Genomic DNA, 24,402 nt, shown 5'->3' with positions numbered 1-24,402 from the left:
AATGAAATCAAACCAGTAAAGTAATAAATAAGTTAGGTGAGATGAGAACAAAACCAGAAGTAAAAAAAATAACAACCAGAACATATAAAATTATATGCCAACAAAAAAGAAAAAGTACAAAGAGAATGTCTTTAAAATATAACATGCTCAAACTATCACAATCCTTAATTGATATTTTTAATTAACTGTATCTCAGAAAAGGAAATATATCTAGTTGAAAAGGAAACAACAAAGAAAAAAATTACCAGTCCTGATGTATTCAGAGGGGAATCAAACTTTTAAAGAAGCATTAGTAATCATATTTTATAAATTAATCTTAAAGATTAGAAAGACCCCAACCAGAGTCCTTTCATGAGATAACCATATCTAAACCTGGGAAAAAATAAGATAGAGAAAGAAAACTATCATTAATGAACATTAACTCAAAAATTTCATACAAAATACTATCAAACAGATTAAAGTAATTAATCCAAGAAATCATTCATTATCATCAAATGGGATTTATAACAGGGATGCAAGAATGGTCCAATACTAGGAAAACAATCAACATGATCATATTAAAAACCAAAACGTCCAAAACCATAGTTATCTGAATGGAAAAGTCTTTGACAAAGTATAACACTCCTTTATGCTAAAAACTCTGCAAAATACAGCCATAGAGGGACCTTTTTATATTATTAAAAGCATCTTCCTAAAATAAAGCATGCACCATCTGTAATGGGGGGATACACTAGGTTCTTTTCCAATAAATATAGAAATAAAACAAGGAATGCCTACTTTCCCTACTATTACTTGATATTCTGGAAATGAGATTTGATGTTTTGGAAATGTTAGCAATATCAATAAAGCAAGAGAAAAAAATTAAAACACTAAAGATAGGTGAAGAAGAGATTTTTAAAATTGTGGGTTATAAAATAAATTCTTAAAAACAGCACTTCTATATAATAATTAATAATAATAATAATAATAAAACACAAGTTTCAATAAACAGAAGAGAAATCCAATTCCAAATCATTACAAAATGCATAAAATAATCTAGATGTAAACCTCCCAAAGAACACAAAGAACTAGTATAGATTCAATACTAAAATAAACCCTAAAGAAATAAGGAATAACTTAAATAGAAAATTATTGAACATTCATCACTAGGCAATGCCAATGTAATAAAAATCACAATACTTCCCAAATTAATTTGTACTTTTAATGTTATACCAATCAAATTGTAATTACAAATCAGAATATAATTGAAAAATTGATAAAATAATTACAAAATTTATTTGGAGGAACAAAAGATTTAGAAAATCAATGGAAATGATAAAAAGAAGTGGGTATGGTATTTCTAGACCTTAAACTATATTATAAAGTAGCAGTCATCAAAACCATCTGGCAGTGGTTAAGGAATAGAGAGGCAGATCAATGGAACAAACCAGACAAGAGAGATTCAGAAATAATAGAACTTAATGATAAAGGGGAAAAAAGAATTTACCTAAGGGGAAAAAAAAACACTTCCCTATCTGATAAAAGCTGCTAGGAAAACTGAAAAGTAGTCTGGTAGAAATTAAACTTAGACCAATATATTACCCTGTACAGCACAATTAGATATAGATATAGATATAGATATAGATATAGATATAGATATAGATATAGATATAGATATACATGATCATGCTATAGAAAAATATTAAAAGAGAAATAGGTAATATACTTTTCTTAGCTAGGTTTAAGGGCATATTTTTAACCTAATGAGAAAGAGGCAAATACAAAATACAAAATGGATAACTTTGATTATTTAAACCTGAAAAACAATTAATAAACATTATGTGGCTACTATGTGCCAGGAACTGTGTTAAGTTCTAGAGGAACAACTTTCGTAGATTTAGAGTTGGAAAGAAGCTTAGGGGTCATCCAGAACTGTGGTGTCAAACTCATATAGAAATGGGAACCACTAAGCCATATATAATGTTCCCAGTCAGTATCTATTGACTTCAACTATTAGAGAAGAAAGGAAGTAACTTCCTTTCTTCCAAGATGTGGAGAATTATGAATATAGAATATTTCATATACTGACAGACACACTTGATATGTTGATTAGTTTTCCTATGTGAATTTTAAAACTATTCCACCCTAATCAGACCATTCTTTAGAAGATCTAATTTAACTATTTCCTGATCAATAACAATGGAGATACTTGAATAACAGAATCAGGTCTTGGAAACTCTACATTCTCCACCCTACTCAGTTTAACAATATTTTTGAAGGTCTGCATCAAACTCAATATTTAATTATCTGAGGAGATGGCCCTCAACAGACATGTGCAAAAAAAGGACAGACCTCTGGGCTGTCCTAAGTCTAGCTAAGTCCTCATTGGTACAGATGAGATGCAGAAAAGTGACGTAAAAACATCCATATAAGGCACGTCACTTCCTGCCTCTTCCTCTTTCCTCAGAGGGACGACTCTGGCTGGTAGCATGCTAAGCATTCTGACATCCTGGAGTACTGGGTGGTGAGTTTTGCCCTGAGGCTGATTTCAGGTTCAGGAATCTTAGCTGAGCCCCTTTAGAGGTCAGGCTGATGCCTTCCTCCTTCATACTCCAAACCCTTACTCCCTTATCTCCTGATCTCCCCGCCCGCAATTAAATCACCATAAAATTTGGCAGCTGACTTGGGTATTTTATTATTTGGGTTTTTCATTAGGATTTTTATAAATAAAACCCTTGGTGACCTAAATTAATTATACATTTAGTCTCAGCCATAATTTCACCCTTTACACCTAACTGGTTTTTTTTTTTTCATTTTTTCTTCTGTTACAATGGCCAATTCATAATAAATAAGAGATTTAATCTGAAATTCAAAATAATATAAAACCAAATAAAATCCAGGCTAAAACTAAGAAAGAGCAAAATAGGATACTATATCTTTTATCATTTCAAATCATCACCTTATATCTTGTTTCTTTTTTGTCTCTTCATGTGTTATGTTTAATTTGTATTATCTTGTAGCATCATCTTGTAACATCACTCTCCCATCCACTCACCACCACACCCCATTGGGATGTCAGCTCTTTCTGGGTCTGGACACATCTTCCTTACCTTCTTGGCTGCCAAATTGACCCCAACTCTGACATGATAGTCCTCTGCTAAAGAAACTCCAGTGGTTCAAGAATAAAGCATAAACTCCTCTGCATGTCTAATTTAACCCTTCACAATCAGACTATAGCATCCTTTCTGGGCTCATAGTACACTATTATCCTTTATTCACTGAACATTCTATCTCCACTACATTGGCTTACAATCTCCTGTCTCCTGATTTTTTCATGGGTTTTCTTCCATTTCTGGAATGTTCTCCTTCCTCCTCTGTGCTGTATAGAATGTTGAAATCCTCTCAAAAGGCAGGTCAAATGACACTAAGTATTGGAAGAATATCCAAATATCCCCTAGTTATCAATATTCTTCTTATAGAAATTACTATATATGCATGTTAAATCAACCACCACCACAAAGTTGGACCAGAGTTGAAAGAAGAGAAAAGAACTCCTCACACAAGAAGTTGACAAATATGTGGGATCAGAGAAGTGTAGGAAGACTTCTTTGAACTGATGCAGACTATGGTAAGAAGAATACTACATACACCAAATGTTATATACTTATAATGACCATTCCTGGCCATGGAGAAGAAAGAAGAAAGTGGAATCTCATAGATTCATAGGATCAATGAACCTTTTGTTTAGAATCAAAAGAAATTAGTAGAATCCTTCTAGTTCAACCCTACTTTATCTTATAAATGAAAAATTGAGACCCAGGAGGGTGAACTATCATACAGCTATCTAGCTGGTATCACCTAGAGAGGTAGTAGAGGATGCTGCTGAAATATGGCACATATTATCAGAAATAGTTGTTTTTGACTAACAGTTTTGCTCTTTTATCATTGGGTTATGATGAACAAGAATAATTTTCTTAAATTCAAGGGAAGACTCACTATGAGGGTTGGGATATCAGTGATAGAAAAATAAAATGCATCAATATGTCCATTAACTGGGAAATGGCCAAACAAATTGTGGTTCATGGATATTATGGAATTTTACTATGCATCAAAGAATGATGAACAATATGAATATAGACAAGGATAAGATGATATTCTTTTGTGCTGCTGAAAGTAAAAATCAAAGAAAACAATATACACGATGACTACAGTGGTAAAAGGGGGGGGGGAGAGTGAACAAAACAATTTAAAGTGAAGGTTGCAAAACTGTGATGAATAGGTTTGGATCCTGAATAGTCAAATTTTTAATAGTGGAGGAATAAGTGTAAAATCATGTAACTCACTACATCTTTCTGGCCTCATATAGGAAAAGGTACTTCCCTTCTTTTATTAGGTAGAATATTACATAGACCATCAGACTCTTCCAATATGTGGGTTAGCTTAATGAATTGTTCCCCCTCACCCATACACTTTTTTTTTCTCTGTTATAAGAGATGGCTTTAGGGCAGAGAGAAAAGGTACACTGGGAACTCTAGGAGATGTTAAAAAAGATCAATACAGTTGTTGTTTTTTAAGTCTTTGATAATGGTTTGAAAACTTGGCTAATCTCAGCAATGCACTGATCTGGGACAATCCTGAAATACTTATGACAAGGAAGGTTATCCATCTCCACAGGAAGAACCGCTGGAGTCGGTGGATGTGGATCCAGGCATACGATCTTTCACATCAGCGTATTTATGGTTTTACTTTGGGATTTGGGTTTTGTGTGAGGGTTCTCTTACAACAATGACCAATATGGAAGTGGGTTTTGCATGATAATAAAAATAAGATTAAAAATATTGGAAGTCTTTGATAAACTAGCATTTAAAAATTAAAAAGGTACCAAATCAGCCCCTGAATGTGCAATCACATCATAGCTTGTCAGATATTTCTCTCTCTCCTCTACCAAAACACCACAGAGCTCTGGCCTTCCCTGGTACTTATCAAGCATTCAGTGGTAGCCAGGCTGCCCTTCCAACTTTCCACATGCCCAGTGAGCCAGGGGGAAAAGGCTTTTGTTTCCTTTCCTTCCTGGTCTTTTCTTGTGCCTTTGGCTTTATCCTGGCCTTATCACATCCCCTATCATATATAACGGCAGGCCAGGCATTGGAGCATGGTGGTGATAAATGAGCACAGTGGTTATCAAACTCTCTAGCTGGGCCTCCCCTTAATCACCCATAAAAGGCGTTTATGGCCACTTATACTGCTCCTCTAGGATCAGGATGCCCTAAGTGCATGAAGGACCATAATGCCTCGAAGAGGCTAAAGAAAAATCATACTGATTAAAGGTAGAGGGTAAATATTCAGGTGGTACTCTCACTAATTAAGGAAGGGAGAGGTTTCCTCTAACAGAATCCAGGGAAGTAAGGAGTGAGCTTCTGTAACAGACTTGCCTGATGTTTTCTCAGATCTTTAGGGTGGCCAACAAAACTGGAACTAACATGCATTGGACAGGGCTTTGCCCTCAGGCTTTGAAGTTGGACTGAGTAGAGGACCTTGACAAGGCTTATATCCTCTAGTAGCACAGAAACAGCAGAGGTCTGTAGCACAGAATGTACAGAATTTCATTAGCAAAATATTTTTTTTTAACACTTGATTTTTAAATTTTTTTCATGAATACATGCTTCTTCTTGTCTCTCTCCCTTCTTTTCTCCCTGTTTCCAGAGTTGACAATTTCACTGAGATATACAGAAATTATCACTCTTATCCTATGTCCATATTAATCTTTTTGTGATAGAGTAATCTTTTAAAAAACAAAACCCCAATTCATACACCCTAGAAACAAGTGATAAATCACATGTTTTCTTCTGGACGTCTACTCCCACAGTTCTTTCTCTAGATGTGAAGAGTATTCTTTCTCATAAGTCTCTCAAGTCTTGGATCATCGCATTTGCAAAATAAAATTTGAAATTAGTAAGTTACTATTCTATCCCAATTAAGGAATAGAGGAAATTACAAAAGATAAAATAAATAACTAATTGCATGATACTGAAGAGCCTCTGCACAAATAAAGTTAGTGTATTTCGGACAAAAGAGAAATTTTAAAATGGGGACATCTTTACATAAATTTCTCAGATAAGAGTTCTGTAATTGAAAATCTGTTACCCTAAAAATTACATTTCCCAGGAGCCCTCTGACTTCCTGTCATTATGTACTTCCTATAGATAGGGGATATTAGGCAGTGAAAAGGAGGGTCCTGGCCTCTTTGGCCTCCTGGCAAGGATGGTAAGTGTGAGGGTTTTAACAGTCTCATTAGCCATGGGCACATGGTTTTATTTTTTATGCTTTTTATTCCTTTATTTCTAATGATCATTAACAAATCTCCTAAAATATAATATTTTTACTATTGAGATTTAATTTTAAATTTTACAGGGTTTAGCATTCAAAATATGCATACAATTATCAGATATATGTGCATATAAAGAGACAGCCTATATATGTACGTAAGTATATAGATGGATATTTGCATACCCACAAAAATATAATGAAAAGCCATTTCCCAAAAGACAAGTTAAGAGATATGAACCTTTCTTAAAAGAATTGTACACTATTCACAAATACATGGATGATGAAAAACACTTATAATTAAAGAAATGCAAGATAAAAACAACCCTGAGTTGTTTTTGTCAGACCTCTAAAAACTAGCAAAGGTGGAAAAAGTTAAAGTTGAGGAGGTCAGGGGAGAGAGGCACACTAATGAATTGTTGGTGGAGCTGTGAATCAATATAAACCTTTCTGAGAAGAATTTGGAATTATGCAAATCAAGTGATTGAACTGTCTATATCCTTTGACCCAGAGATTCTATTGGCCACTGAGAAACCCATTGACAAGAAGAAAGTCCCTCTATACCAAAATATAGCAACATGATTTGTGTTTGCAAAGAATTGGAAACAAAGTAGAGACTCCAATCAGTTCCTGTGCCTGGAACACTCTCCCTTTTATGGGCCAACTACTTACTTCTCTGGTTTAAATCCTGCCTCCTACAGGAAGCCTGCCCCATTTCCTCTGAATTCCAATGCCTTCCCTCTGTTAATTATTTCCCATTTATTCTGTACATAGCTTGATTTGTGTATATTTGTTTGCCTGTTATTTTTTCTGATAGATTGTAAGCTACTTGAGGGAAGGGACTGTCTTTTGACTTTTTGTATCCCCTACATAGCACAGTGCCTGACACATACTAGGTACTTAATAAATGCTTATTGAATGTTTATTACATGCAATGATACAAAATGAAGGGAGTAGAACCAAGAAAACGTTATACACAGTAACAATAAAGTATGATGCTCAACTGGAAATGACTTCACTATTATCAACAAGGCAAGGATCCAGGATAATGCCAAGGGACTCAGGACATAAAAGGATATTCTACCACCAGACAGAATAGATGAGGTCTGAATGCTTATTGAAACATACCATTCTTCACTTGATTTCCTCCATGAATTTTTCCCTAGTGTAAGCAATATATATCTTGTTTCACAACGTGATGAAGAGGGAAATATATATTAAATAATTATATGTATATGTATGTATATATATATATATATATATATATATATATATATATATATACACACCACCTATATCATATTACCTAACTTCCTGGAGAAGGGGGTAGAGTGGGAGGAAGGGAAAAATAAAGGATTGAGACATTTTTGAATCTAGCTAATGTGAGAATTTGTTTCTCTAGAATAAGCATATTTATTATAATTTATCATATACTTATAACAAATCATATACAATACTCTTATGGTTACATATTAAGAGGTCTATTGGTATGACATATCATATACATTTTAGGACACTTTTTCTGTATTGATCAGTTTCTACTTATTTTTTCCTCTTTATTTTTCTTCCAAAATGTTACTTGAAATAGGGGCTGATGCTTTGGGATGGGGAAGGAGAGGAATACTGAGAGAAACTCTGGTATTGTGAAAAAAGGATACTTATGAATGACAAATTACTTAAAAAAAAAAAAAGCCTGGGTGAGTTCTATCTTCTTCCCCTCTATCTCATACCATGTCCCCCAAATTCCTAATTATGGATCTGATTATCAAAGACTTTACCGAAGATACACCTACTGGTCTTTGCTCTTTGGGAATGATGGTCCTCAAATAGAATTAAATTATTTTCACATTTCAAGTTTTGATTATTTCTGTCCTATTTAATATATACTTTTAAGTGGTATATAATAGGAGCTCATGATTTCTTATAAATCCTCTTTTTTGCTTTTGTATATATTTAGATGGTGACATATATTGATGATTAAGTTTGTAACATATATAATTTAATGTAATATATTTAATAATTTAATATTTATATTTATTATATTCAATTAATTAATTTATATATTTAATGTGTTTAATAATTTAATATTTATATTTATTATATTTAATAATTTAATGTAATATATTTACATAGCAAGAGATGGTATGGCATAGAAGACAAAGACCTGGTCCTGGAAGCATGATGAACTGAGTTCAAGTCCAGTTTTGATTATAAAGGAGTGCTACACATGCCAGGCAGCTCTCCAAACTCTAAGAAGCATAGTAGGTCTTGGTTTGCCCCAGTAGAGGGACTTTCCACCCTAAGATTTCTCTGCAAGGATTAAATCACAGGGATGGACAAAAAGTTAATACCAAAGCTTCAGTAGATGGTAAACCAAGTCTAGAGATGGGAGGTTCTGGGTTTAAATTTGGCCTCAGTCACTTCCTACCTATATGACTGAGCAAGTCACTTAACTCCAGTTGCCTAGCCCTTTCCACTCTTCTGCCTCAGAACTGTTATTTAGTATGGGCTCTAAGAGAAGGTAGGGATTAAAAAAAAAGTTGATACAGTCCTCAGTAGACATGATATCATCTGATGCTCAAAACAAGATAGCCTTGTGAGTAGGCAGCTCCTATAGGGTCCCTCAACTCTTTTAACCAAATAAATGAAGCCTTAGAGTGAATAGTCAGTCAATAAAAATTTAAGGACCCACTATGTGCCAGGCACTGTGTTGAGGATCAGTGACATGCTCACAGTCATTCAGTCAGGAAGGGTCATGGCTAGAACTAAAACCCAGATCTTTCCTGACTCTAGGTCAGAACATGCTTGCCACTGGCTCACACTGTTCCCTCAGTTGCACTTAGGGATTGAGACCAAGACCATGAAATGAGATATCCTTACTGTTGGCCTTCAGTGCTATACTACAGTGACTTCAGAAGCTTTTCACATTTGCAAGTTATTTCTTCCAATGAAGCATTTAGTCAGTGGGGCTTTCATTCTACTCTCTTCTCTGTCTCTGCCTCTGTCTCTGTTGTTCTGTCTTGCTAACTCGGACTGTCTCACTGTCTCTATCAGTCTTTCAATGCCTGTCTCTTTTCTCTGCCTCTATCTCTCTGTCTTTGTGCTTCTGCCTCTGATTCTGCCTCTCTCTCTTCTTGTCTGTTTCTCTGTTTCTATGTCTCTGTCTCTGCCTGTTTCTGTTTCTCTGTGTCTATGCTGTCTGTCTGTCTCTCTGTTTATCTCATTAGAAAATACTTCTGTTATAGGAACACCAGGAATGAGGCCATACAGAAGTCAGTAAGCAGTCTACTGCTCACCTGGCAAGAATTAGGATTCTTGATCAAGACCTGGAAGGAAGACAAAGTACTGGTCAATCTAATTAAAAAAAGGAAGGAAGAAAAGCAAATTCACAGCATTAAAGATGAAAAGGGGGACAGCACCTCCAATGAGGAGGAAATTAAGGCAATTATTAGAAATTACTTTGCCCAATTATATGGCAATAAATACACCAATTTAGGAGAAATGGATGAATATATACAAAAATACAAACTGCCTAGACTAACAGAAGAGGAAATAGAATTCTTAAATAATCCCATATCAGAAATTGAAATCCATCAAGCCATCAAAGAACTTCCTAAGAAAAAATCCCCAGGGCCTGATGGATTCACCTGTGAATTCTATCAAACATTCAGAGAACAATTAACCCCAATACTATACAAACTATTTGACATAATAAGCAAAGAGGGAGTTCTACCAAACTCCTTTTACGACACAAACATGGTACTGATTCCAAAACCAGGCAGGTCAAAAACAGAGAAAGAAAACTATAGACCAATCTCCCTAATGAATATAGATGCAAAAATTTTAAATAGGATACTAGCAAAAAGACTCCAGCAAGTGATCAGAAGGATCATTCACCATGATCAAGTAGGATTCATACCAGGGATGCAGGGCTGGTTCAACATTAGGAAAACCATCCACATAATTGACCACATCAACAAGCAAACTAGCAAGAACCACATTATTATCTCAATAGATGCAGAAAAAGCCTTTGATAAAATACAACACCCATTCCTATTAAAAACACTAGAAAGCATAGGAATAGAAGGGTCATTCCTAAAAATAATAAACAGTATATATCTAAAACCAACAGCTAATATCATCTGCAATGGGGATAAACTAGATGCATTCCCAATAAGATCAGGAGTGAAACAAGGATGCCCATTATCACCTCTACTATTTGACATTGTACTAGAAACACTAGCAGTAGCAATTAGAGAAGATAAAGAAATTGAAGGCATCAGAATAGGCAAGGAGGAGACCAAGTTATCACTCTTTGCGGATGACATGATGGTCTACTTAAAGAATCCTAGAGATTCAACCAAAAAGCTAATTGAAATAATCAACAACTTTAGCAAAGTTGCAGGATACAAAATAAACCCACATAAATCATCAGCTTTTCTATATATCTCCAACACAGCTCAGCAGCAAGAACTAGAAAGAGAAATCCCATTCAAAATCACCTTAGACAAAATAAAATACCTAGGAATCTATCTCCCAAGACAAACACAGGAACTATATGAACACAACTACAAAACACTCGCCACACAACTAAAACTAGACTTGAACAATTGGAAAAACATTAACTGCTCATGGATAGGACGAGCCAATATAATAAAAATGACCATCCTACCCAAACTTATTTATCTATTTAGTGCCATACCCATTGAACTACCAAAATACTTCTTCACTGATTTAGAAAAAACCATAACAAAGTTCATTTGGAAGAACAAAAGATCAAGGATATCCAGGGAAATAATGAAAAAAAACACATATGATGGGGGCCTTGCAGTCCCAGACCTCAAACTATATTACAAAGCAGCAGTCATCAAAACAATTTGGTACTGGCTAAGAAACAGAAAGGAAGATCAGTGGAATAGACTGGGGGAAAACGACCTCAGCAAGACAGTATACGATAAACCCAAAGATCCCAGCTTTTGGGACAAAAATCCACTATTCGATAAAAACTGCTGGGAAAATTGGAAGACAGTGTGGGAGAGACTAGGAATAGATCAACACCTCACACCCTACACCAAGATAAATTCAAAATGGGTGAGTGACTTAAACATAAAGAAGGAAACCATAAGTAAATTGGGTAAACACAGAATAGTATACATGTCAGACCTTTGGGAGGGGAAAGGCTTTAAAACCAAGCAAGATATAGAAAGAATCACAAAATGTAAAATAAATAATTTTGACTACATCAAACTAAAAAGCTTTTGTACAAACAAAACCAATATAACTAAAATCAGAAGGGAAACAACAAATTGGGAAAAAATCTTCATAGAAACCTCTGACAAAGGTTTAATTACTCGTATTTATAATGAGCTAAATCAATTGTACAAAAAATCAAGCCATTCTCCAATTGATAAATGGGCAAGGGAAATGGATAGGCAGTTCTCAGATAAAGAAATCAAAACTATTAACAAGCACATGAAGAAGTGTTCCACATCTCTTATAATCAGAGAGATGCAAATCAAAACAACTCTGAGGTATCACCTCACACCTAGCAGATTGGCTAACATAACAGCAGAGGAAAGTAATGAATGCTGGAGGGGATGTGGCAAAGTAGGGACATTAATTCATTGCTGGTGGAGTTGTGAACTGATCCAACCATTCTGGAGGGCAATTTGGAACTATGCCCAAAGGGCGACAAAAGAATATCTACCCTTTGACCCAGCCATAGCACTGCTGGGTCTGTATCCCAAAGAGATAATGGACACAAAGACTTGTACAAAAATATTCATAGCCGCGCTCTTTGTGGTGGCCCAAAACTGGAAAACGAGGGGATGCCCATCAATTGGGGAATGGCTGAACAAACTGTGGTATATGTTGGTGATGGAATACTATTGTGCTAAAAGGAATAATAAAGTGGAGAAGTTCCATGGAGACTGGAACAACCTCCAGGAAGTGATGCAGAGCGAGAGGAGCAGAACCAGGAGAACATTGTACACAGAGACTAATACACTGTGGTATAATCGAACGTAATGGACTTCTCCATTAGGGGCGGTGTAATGTCCCTGAACAACTTTCAGGGATCCAGGAGAAAAAAAAAAACACCATTCATAAGCAAAGGATAAACTATGGGAGTGGAAACACCGAGAAAAAGCAACTGCCTGAATACAGAGGTTGAGGGGACATGACAGAGGATAGACTTTAAATGAACACTCTAATGCAAATACTATCAACAAAGCAATGGGTTCAAATCAAGAAAACATCTAATGCCCAGTGGACTTACGCGTCGGCTATGGGGGGTGGGGGGAGGAAAAGAAAATGATCTATGTCTTTAACGAATAATGCTTGGAAATGATCAAATAAAATATATTTAAAAAAAAAAACAAACAAACAAAAAAAGACCTGGAAGGAACCTTGGAGACCATTTGGTCCCAACTCCGTTTTTTCTTCCAACCCCTTCATTTTACAAATGAGAAAACTGAGCCCCAGAGGTGAAAAATGACTATTCCAAAGTAAAAAAAATACTAAATACCAGAGGGAGGATTTGATCTGAGGTCCAATAGCGAATACTCCTTCCACTGTACCATATCTAAGATTTATATAAGCTAAAAACCAGACAATGGCATTATCTGACAGCCAGGAAAGCTAGCATGATCTTGGGCTGCATTAGGAGGGGTAGAGTATCTAAAATTGAGTCTGGAAGGCCAGGGAGAAGAGCTTGGTCATCCTGCCATCTTCTATCCTGCTCAGACAGGATCTGGAATCATGGGTTCTAATCTAGGAGCCATATTACAGGAATTTTATTGATAAGTTGGAGAGCACCCAGAGAAGGGCAACCGGGAGAATGAAAGTCTCTTGAGATCATACTAAATGGGGCATGGAAGGATCAGAGCTGAATCTGGGTCTGGGTTCAGATTCTGACACCCTCCCTCTGTGACCTTGAGGAAGTAATTTCTTTTCTCTGATCCTCAATTTCTTTATCTCTAAAATAAAGATGGGCATCTAGGTGGCACAGTAGATAGAGTGTCAGGCCTAGAGTCAGGAAGACATCTTGCTGAATTAAAATCTGACCTCAGACACTTACTAGCTATGTGACCCTAGATAAGTCACTTAACCCTTTTGGCCTCAATTTCCTTATCTATAAAATAGACTGAAGGAAATGACAAACCAGTCCAGTATCTTTGCCCAAAAACACTCCAAATGGGATCATGAAAAGTCAAGCACAACTGAAACAACTCAGCTATTTTGTGCCTTACAATCGATTCTAAGACAGAAGGATTTTAAAGAAAAAAAGATGTAGACATCTTTCTTCCCCATATAGACAAAGGAAGTAGAGAAGTATAATGAACAGAGCTTTGAAGTAAGAGGTCTTCAGGGGGCAGCTGGGTAGCTCAGTGGATTGAGAGCCAGACCTAGATACAGGAGGTCCTAGATTCAAATCTGGTCTCAGACACTTCCCAGCTGTGTGACCCTGCTCAAGTCACTTAACCCCCATTGCCTTGCCCTTACCACTCTTCTGCCTTGGAACCAATACACATTCCAAGATATAGGGTAATGGTTTTTATAAAAATAAATTAAAAAAAATAGGTCTTCAAACTAAATCTAGGCTCTGTTAACAATTATTTGTGAAACATGAGCAAGTCACAACTCTGGGTCCCACTTTCCTCATCTGAAAAAAAAATGGAAGAGGTGGGGTTAGAGTCTAAGGTTCCTTTCAGCTCTAAATCTGCAGTCTTCAAGGATTGGTTATCCATTCTGAATGGAGACCAAAATGATAGGAAGGTTTAAAATTGCCAGGTAATCTAGGAATCACACTTTGGACCATAGTATCCAATTTTCCTTCCTTCTCTTCCTTCATTCCTCCTGTCCAACCTATTCCCGAGTTCCTCATAGCCTATCAGTTGCTCTGGTGGCTGAGGGGTTAAACTAGATGCTTAGGACTTGGGTGAGCACTGGGGTGAAGGAGTTGGGACTGGGTAGAGTATTTTGATTTTGAGAAAATTCCTCACCAGACAGAGAAGATGCTAACAAATCCCGGAGAGAGGGAGGAAAGGAAGAGGAAGAGGAAGAGAAAAATGGGGAAAAGGGAGGGTAAGAGAGGCCTGGAAAATTGGATATCTGTGTCATTAGTGGTGACATTTTAGTTGTCTGCTTGAGAAACTCATTGTAAGAACAAATCAAAAAGATTCTTATTCTTTGGTCAGAAAAAAAGAGGTGGCACCCCTTACTGGCAGCCTTTTCTGATCTTAGTAATCAGTGTTCTCTTCCTCCTCAAATTATTTTGATTTCTATATGCCTATGTTTTATCTTAAACTCTTAATTTCCATCTTAGAATCAATACTATGTTCTAAGGCAGGAGTAGTAAGAGCTAGGCAGTGGGGGTTAAGTGACTTGCCCAGGGTCACACAGCTGGGAAGTGTCTGAGACCAGATTTGAACCTAGGACCTCCCATCTCTAGGTCTGGCTCTCAATCCACTGAGCTACCCAGATGCCCCCTCTATATACCTATGTTGTAGGACCCCACCCCCAGTACAATGTAAACTCCTTGAAGGAAGGGATCATGGTCAGCATCTAGACTTTTTATCCTCTGTCCTATCTCAATGCCTGCCCTGGTATACAGTAAGAGCTTAAAAGCATATTTGTTAGCTGAGTTGAATTGAACTGAAAGGTTGAATTAGAGATCTTTGAGGGCAGGGACTATTATTTGCCCTTCTTTGCATCTTTAGCATTAAGCACAAATTTTGCCTGGTATACCATAGACACAATAAATGCAGGTTACCCACCTCAAAGAAAATGGTGAAAATAATAATAACTAGTGTTTTGAGAACTTTAGAATTTGGAAAAGACCCATATATTCACCTAACAACAATAAGCATTTATATAATATGTAAAAGCTTATAAAACATTTTGCATGATAATAATAAATGATAGCATTTATATTATACTAAGTGCTTTACAAATATTGTCTCTGATTCTCAGAACAATCCTATGATGAAGGTGCTATTATGATCTCCATTTTATAGTTGAGGAAACTGAGTTGTTAAATGACTGATCCAAAGTCACACATCTATTAAGGCACTGAAGCTGGAATTGAACTCAGATATTCCTGACTCCAGACTCAGCGCTCTATCCATCATACTATCTAGTTTCCTCCAATGAAAGAAAAATCAAAGGATAAGATCATCCTAATTGAAGCATTGCTTTAAAGCTTGGAGGACCTTTGGAGGTCACTGGCACCAACTCTCTGATTAAATGGAAAAGAAATTTGTAGCATGAATTGATGAAATTACCTACCTGAGGATACACAGGAAGGTGAGAAATAGAGGGGAGATTTCAGCTTCTCTCCTAAGTTAGCATATTTTCCACCAAGTCATCTTTCCTTCCAAAGGCAATGCTCCCATAAGCCCAGAACATTCTAAATTTAGACCAATACTGTTAAGCCTAAAAGAGATTATTTTAAAGAATTAATTTACATCTCTTGATACCCCCAAAAGGGTTTTTTTTTTTATTTTAAACCCTTACCTTCCGTCTTGGAGTCAATACTGTGTATTGGCTCCAAGGCAGAAGAGTGGTAAGGGCTAGGCAATGGGGTCAAGTGACTTGCCCAGGGTCACACAGCTGGGAAGTGTCTGAGGCCAGATTTGAACCTAGGACTTCCCATCTCTAGGCCTGACTCTCAATCCACTGAGCCACCCAGCTGCCCCCAAGGGTTTTTCGGAATGAAAATAAAAACAAACTCATTAAAGTTCAGATGAACTTATTCAACATATTATTCTACATGCCCATTCATTTCAGGTCATTAAAGATAATTAGAAGTGGTTAAATGCCTGGTTATTATGGGCTTCAAGTAACCCCATGTATGTGATAGAATGTTATAAGACAAGGGAAGTTCCTTAGATATTTCTCCCCACCCCCATCATCTCCTTCCTTGTCCCCTTGTTTCATTATTTCTATGTTCTCATACCCTTCAAGAATTTTAGTCAACTTGGTAGAGGTGGCACTGTAGAATGGAATCGGGAATACATGGGTTCAAATCCTACCTTAGACACTTATTCTCTGTGTGACCATGGACAAGTCATTTAATCTCTTTGCATCAGTTTCTTCAATGATAAAATGGGGATAATAATAGCACCTGCTTCAAAGTGTTGTTGTGAAGATCAAATGAGATAATATTTGTAAAAATCATAGTTCCTGGCACTTAATAGGGGTTATAATAATATAAGTTCCCTTCCTCCTCCCCTAGCTAGGCACTAGTGATACAAAGACAAATATGAAACAAGTTCTTCCGTCAAAGATGGGTGATGGAGGAAGTACCAGTAAGACGTATCTGAAAAAAAATTTTTGATTTATTCCCTCTACTTATGACATCAAAGTTAAAAGCCAGATTTTTGGATTAAAAATCATGATGGCTAAAGAAGGACCAATTCCCCTCATTGCAGATGTGATTATAGTCCAGACAATCCACTCATCAACTTGGAGAACTGACAGGGAATAAAGGGGACAATCTCATTGGAGAAACATCACTGACCCTTCTTCCGCTTCATGCCACAGTCTGCAGACCGTCATCTAGCAACTGACTTGTCTAAGTGATGGAGTCCTGATTATATCCTTCCTGTCCAGTGACTGAGATCTAGTGGTGTCCTTTCCCCTAAATCTCACTTCCTTCACTGCCCAAGAGTCCCCCTGCCTCTGTCCCTAAGTATTTCAATTTAGGTCTTAAGCTTTTCATGATGTGAATGAAATGAACTCCAATAAAGGCCTATTACTGTACACATCATTGGCCTAGCTTGTCCTTTGTGAAAACCTCCTGGTCCCCTTGGAAACGGACATGGCCCTTCCTGAAATTTTCCCTTGAATGTCAAGAATTTATTCTGACCCAGTTCAAATCTCATCCCCTCTATTAAGCCTTTCCTCATCTCTTCCTCCTCTGAATTCTATTAGCATCTTGGGTACCACATAATTAACACTTACTTGTATAATGTCTTCCATTGTAATTTAAATGTTTCATGCTGGTATATTTAGGGTAGTAAGGGAATGAAGAATGCCTTATGAATCAATCAATCAATAAGCTTTTATGAAATGCCTACTATGTGCCAGGCATTGTGCATGTATGGATTGATTAAAAGACAAGGAATGTTTAGTCTTAATCAGAGAAGATTGGGAGGGACTTACTAGGAGGCATGCTCAGGGTCTTTAAACATCTACAGGGCTGACATCTAAAAGAGGCAGTCATTTTTTTTTTGGGGGGGGGGCTTCCTGTTTCACCCCCAGGCTAGAACTAGGAACAATGGAGGAAAGTTGTAAAGAATCAGATTGAAGTTCTATGCAAGGACTTCCTTACAGTTAGAACTTTCCTAAGTGGCACAGGCAGCCTCTGGAGCTAATGAGCTTCCCCTCATTGTGGGTCTTCAAGTAAAGACTGAGTGACCACTTGTCAAGTAAGTGGTACAGGGAATTCTTGGCCAGAAACACACAGGATGGTTCTATGAACACCGAAATTTTTCTTTTCTCAGACTAGACTGTGACATCCTTTGGGGCAGGAATCATAGCTTCCCTTTCGTCCCCTCGAATACCCAGCACCACAGTGGACACATAGTAGATACTCCATAAATATTAATTCTCCAAGAGTTGACACCAGCCATCGTTGAGTCCATATCAAATGCTGATTGCCTCACATTCCATTCCCCCTGGTACCAGCCCATTCTTTTCCCAGGACCATGAAACCCTGGGGGAAAGTAGGGCAACTATTGTGAAAGCAAGGAAATGTTTGACAAATTGGGGTCATTGTGGAATCCTGGCTGTCTGGTGTTTGTCTGCTCTAGAGCACACTCTTATCTTAAATTAAAAAAATAATAAAAATAGAAACATTTTTAAAGGAAGATAACTCACCCAGGAATTATTTGAGATTTTCATAGAATTCAGTTTCCCACCCAAAGAGGAGGTGATTTACAATGGAATTAGAAGTAGAATAACCCCTTGGAAACCAGACTGTTGGGGGGGATGGGGAAACACTGTCAAGGAAATTCCAAATGGCTCCTTTTTAATTAGAAGAGGGGGGCAGAGTTAAACCATTCTGCTCATGATTATTGTTTGCCAACATTTGGCCAAGGCCTACCCTGGCTTCCTTGACTATAGCTTTGAATTTTCTGAAGGACTGCATAGCTTCCTGCCCCACCTCCTCCTCAGTGCCTCCCCCACTCCCCTACCACCAACTCTCCCAATTTCTGTACCTGTTCCTAATTTGGTTTTAACTACAAGGCTGTAGTCTGGTCATTGTCACAAAGCTCCTATTTCCTTGGCTTCCTGGACTGTCTTTCCTGATGAAAGCCTCAAGCATCCCCAAATCTCAATCCTGGGTGTCCATGTCAGACACTAGAGATTTGAGGGGGGCAGCATTTGACAAGGAAGAGTTACCAATGAAGGTGAATGCTCATGTTTCAGGCATATCCTAACACATTTTACCTAATGAATGTACCACAGATGCTCATTGTTAAGCCAAAGATAGGTTACTCCCAGGTTCAGGGGCTGAAGGTTGATGATACTTTTTGTTTATATTTCTGAAATAACTTAATTTGAAGATGTACTTAAATTTCCCATCATAATTACCTTCTTTGGATTTCCCTAATGAGAATCTGGCAAGGAACAACACAATAGTAGAGAGAAAACAGACAGAGTTTCATTCAATGAAGTTGTTTTTTTTAATTTTTGGAGTATTCTCTGACTCTTGGTGACCCCATTTGGGATTTTCTTGGCAGAGATTATGAGAGTAGGTTGCCATTTCTTTCTCCAGCTCATTTTATAGAAGAGGAAGTTGAGGCAAAAAGGATTAAATGACTTGCCCAGGGTCATACAACCAGTAAGTGTCTGAGGCCAGATTTCAACCCAGGAAAGTGAGTCTTCCTGACTCCAGACCCCACACTCAATAATACACTATGCCATCTAATTAAAATTAGAATTCCTCTGGTCTTCAATTTGAGAGAGAAAGTGAATTGTCATCAAATAATTGGGTGGCAGCTGGGTACACAGTGCATAGAGCTCTGGGCCTAGAGTGAAATATGGGCAACTCATTTAATCCTTTTTACCTCAGTTTCCTCATCTGTAAAATTAATTGGAGAAGGAAATGTTCTTTGTCAATTCGGTGTCATTTAGTAGAATAAACCATTCTAGTTGGGATGAGGACTCCTTGAGATCAGAGATTCTTTTCATATTTATCTTTTAAGCTCAGCATCTAGCTTGCCAGCATAGTAACTATTTATAACAGTGGATTCTTGAACAAAAATGCAGTTGAGCAAATTGGTACAACAACTTCATAAACTTAACCAAAGGACACCCCAAATGGGATCACCAAGAGTCAGTTATGACTGCAAAAGACTGAACAATATCAATATAAAATAGTAGGCTCTGGGGAAAATCTTGGGTACCAGCATTGGCCATTTTATAGAACCACAAACCTGACAGAAACTTAAGAGTTCAAACTATACCTAAGAGTATTTTAGGAACCCCTCCAGCTCCCCAAAAAGCCATCATCTGGTCAGAAAACTAGTTGGATTGCTTCTAAGACCAAATCCATCTTCATGGTTGGTAACGCCATTTTGATTGAGTTTATCAAGTTGGCTTACCAATTTGCTCAACTACATTTTTTGTCTAATAATCAACTGTTACGTGTAATTACTATGCCGACAAGCTGGATGCTAGAGCTTAAAAGATAAAAATGAAAAAAATTTCTGATATCAAGGAGTCCTCATCCCAACTAGAATGGTTTATTCCAATGAATGAACTAGTCAATTCCATGAGAATGGTCCAAATGCTTTTCTTGGCATAACAGAACACAGCTGAACTGTTTTTTTTTTTTTTGGCCTGATCAGAAGAGACTGAGTTTTGACCACACTTTTCCTTAGGAAGTGTTTTATTTTGCATTATTTTCTGTTTTGCCCAAGCTTAAGGACTTTAAAAAATATATATCACAAGATAATAATGTGTTAGCCCAAATGGAAGCATTCTACCAAGCTCCAAGTTCATTTTCAAGGCTGGGATGAAAGTTCAAGTTGTATTTCTATTTCATTCACATCTATTTGCACATATACTTTTTTTCATCACCAGAATCTACGTGATTAACTGAACAAAATCGGCGGGCCCAGGAGTAGCTCATTCCAGGCTCTGGTGAAGGGATTTGCACAACTTTTAAATCAGTGACAGGCAAGTAAGTGACTACGTCTTCAGCTGCTCCTACAGTTCAGCTACTTAAGAAAGGTTATTGAATTGGGTGATAAATATAAAGCCTTTTGTTAAAGATGAAAAGGCTCCTTGGTGCTTAGCACTGCAACTCTTTAAAAGCTACGTTATTTTTACCTCATTACAGAAATATCTTAATATTTCATTTCTGACATATGCTATGTTCCAAAGCAGATGCTTTGTTTTTAATTGCTCCAAAAAATTGAATTTGATAGACTAAATAAAATTCCAGGACCTTCTAGGTTGGGTGTGTGTTTTCTTTTAAAAGAGGATTTATTAATTTATTTTATTTCTCTTGGTCAATTCCCTTAAAAGGTGAAAGGGAGAAAGATATCATCCCCAAGCCTTATCTTTGAATCCCGTATACTTATGCTTATTAAAATCAATAGAATCCATTAGCCAACATTGTTTCCATTTTTAATAATCTATTGATATATGGCCTGTGCTTTTACAGGACTAAACAAATTTCCTCTTTACGTGCCCTGTAATAGCTCGAGGTCAGGCTGGCTGAGAGCCGTCGCTGCATATAAATGTTTATTTACAGCCTGACTACTGATTGAGAACATATCTGGTCCACGGGCTTCAGATGGCTTTTAAACTGGAGATTTATGATCTACTTCCTGTTTTCCAGACACAGCACACCATTTTCAAGCAAAGTAATGAATGCTCAATATTGTGGAAGGAATCGGCTGGTGCTTTACCCAAACTGAAAGTGGAGGGTGTGCAGAATCTGGAGGTTCCATTATTTATTTATTCATCCATCCATTCATTCATTCACTCGCTCCCTGGTCTGGAGTTGGGGGGAAGGGGAGAGAGATTCAGGACTTCTTGAATATCTTATCATCTCCCATTTTCTATTATGTGGGCCTAGGAAATTCTCAGCTTCTGCTGAGACTTAGAGGATATTTTCCCTACATTCAACCCTAGTCCCTTGTCCCCACATCACTCAGGGAAAGCCCGATGGACCTTAGGAAGGACATTGAGAAGATGGAGAACATTAGGCAGAAGGTGACCAGACAACTGAAGGGCTTAGGAACCATGCTCTATGCATGAATGAATCAATGAATCAAAGGGCAACTAGGTGAGTCAATGGATAGAGTGCCAGGTCTGGAGTTAGGAGGACGTGGGTTCAAATCTGACCTCAGACACTTCTTAGCTATGTGATGCTGACCAAGACACTTAATCCCTCTTGGAAACTATACTTGCATTGATTCTAAGACAGAAGGTAAAGGCTTTAACAAATACTTAAAATCAAGTCAAATAAATCAATGAATGAATATGCATATTAAAACCCTACTAAGTCAGGTAATGTTCTAGATTCTGAGGATATGAATACAAAGAATGAAATAATCTTTACTCTCTAGGGTCAATTTACCTTCCTTTTTTAATCCTCATCTTTCATCTTAAAATCACTACATTGTATTGATTCTAAAGCAGAAAGAGTGGTAAGGACTGGGCAATGGGATTTACATGACTTGTGGCCAAGGCCATATTTGAAACCAGGACTTCCTGGCTCTAGTCTTGGCTCTCAATCCACTGAACCACCTAGCTGCCCTCAAGATGCTTACCCTCTAACGAGGAAGATTTGTTGAAGGAACTGGGAACATTTATCTTGGAGAAGAGGAAACTTGGGGAGAAGGGAGACCATGATAGCTGGCATCAAGTATTGGAGCACCTACCAAAAGGAGGAGTGATTATGTTTGCTTTTCTTGGCCCCAAAAGGAAGAACAATGAGTGATGGGGAGAAAGTTGCAAAGACTTAATGACAAATTTGATTGTCCCAAAGTGGAACAGGCTAGCAGATTATCCTTCAGAAGTGAGGGTCTTCAGGTAAAGACTGATGATCACCCCCTCCAATATGTAGGAATGTGTATATGTGGGGGGAAGAGAAATTCCTGTTTTAGGATAGGTGGACAGTATTAATGAGAAAATATGATGATGATCAGATATAATAACAAAGTTTCTGGGATATAGCTAGAGTAGTACACAAGAGGAAAATTATATCTCTAAAATCACATTAATAAAATGAAAAAGGCAGTTCATGAACAGAATATAATTTTTTTCAAAATCAAAAGTGACAAAATTAAGAACAAAGGAAAAAATGTTGAAAATTCAAGAAATCAATAAATTGGAAATCGGAGTATAGGGGTAATCATCCTAAAAGTAGATAAATGGCCAAAGGCTAGCCTACCTCTTCCTATTGTTTATAAAGTTAGAGGGACTATTTGTGTGGAACACTACAAGTAATGTCAGTTTTTCAATGTCTTGGTTTGTTTTGCTGGACTTTTGAAGAAATATGAAAGAGTCAATTGAAGGTGGCCTCTGAGGCCTCTTCCAGCTGAGAATCTGTAATTCTTGTTTACAACAAATGTCTTTGTTTCTTTAAGTTCCACCACTGTGGTTCCTCTTGCTTTCCAATAGAAAAAACAATGGCAGAGTAATTAATATCACTTGCTAAATACAATCTTAAAATAAGTGGTCCTTTGCCCTGAGTGGATTAATAGTTGGAATCTGGTGGAACACTTCCCTTGTATCTATTAATTCATTTCACTTTAATTCAATTATAATCAATCACTGATTTTTTTAAGCCCTTACTTTCTCTCTTAGAAACAATCATGGTTCTAAGACAGAGTGGTAAGGTCTAGGCAATGGGGGTTAAATGACTTGTCCAGAGTCATGCAGATGAACGTTAGACAATCCATCCCTAGACTGACTTTCTTTTGATGCAATCAAATTTCCCACCGAAAGCCAAGAGCCAATGTAGAAAGTTTCTTCCCTATATCTCAGGGAAGGAGGGAGGCGACCCAGGATCTACGCATCATTCTGATAATGGGCTGCTTTTAGCAGCCAGCAAATGAAGGTCTTTCCAAATTGGTTTTGGATAAGAAGCTTGTGAGCTTCTGAAGTTGCCACACATTCCATGGATGCTAGCTTCAACAGCAGACAGACCAGCTTGGTTTCCTGTGGATCTCGTTCTTCATTCATCCAGACTCTTCCAATTGCAAATCTCACTCGTCTGAAAGTTTCTTGGCAGTGAATTAGTTTTGGATACAAGTGTGCTTGACTCTAACTGCCCCCTGGGGAGAGTGTGATTTTCCCCCAATCTTGTAAATAGTAGATTTACCAAAGCAGAGAGTCCACAACTGTGCTAAATACATGCTTGGGCAGACATTTGGGGCTGCCTTGGAAATTAGAAGACTGAAAAGATAAATAAGGAGGAGAAGATTTTTGTTTATTTTCCAAAAGCATCAGGGGTAGGAGAGAAAGGAAAAGTTGTTCCCTGCCCCATTTCCCCACTAGGGTTCATACAGACATGTTTCATGGAGTTGGCCTAAGGTGATCCCAAGTTCTATGAGCTCTCTAGGAACTGAGGCTGGTTTCTCCAGGACCCATTGGTGTGTTGCTAGTACAAAGGCAAAAACTCATGGCAAAAAGTAGCGAGTCTACTAAACGATCACCCTAGTGCAAATATCAATAATATGGAAATAGGTCTTGATCAATGACACATGTAAAACCCAGTGGAACTGCACATTGGCTATGGGAAGGGGGGAGGGAGATGGGGAGGGAAGGAACATGAATCATATAACCATGGAAAAATAATCTAAATGAATTAACTAAATAAAAATTTCCAAATTAAAAAAAAAGTATCGAGTCTATTCATTTTTCTTTGCTATAGTATGGGGGCAGAAGTGGATGATCTCTGGGAATCCATTCTCAATATAAGGCTCCATGATCTTGGGAGGTGCTGGAATGGAACATAACTTAAAATCTATAAACGGTTGGTCTTCTTTGAATGAACGTGACCTTCTAGGTTCCTTGCTTTGATGGGATTTGATCTCTCTTTCCAACAGTGTGACAAGTTCCACTGTCACC

Source organism: Monodelphis domestica, chromosome 4 (assembly GCF_027887165.1).
Source record: "Monodelphis domestica isolate mMonDom1 chromosome 4, mMonDom1.pri, whole genome shotgun sequence".
NCBI lineage: Eukaryota > Metazoa > Chordata > Mammalia > Didelphimorphia > Didelphidae > Monodelphis > Monodelphis domestica.
This window is presented reverse-complemented; position numbering follows the sequence as displayed.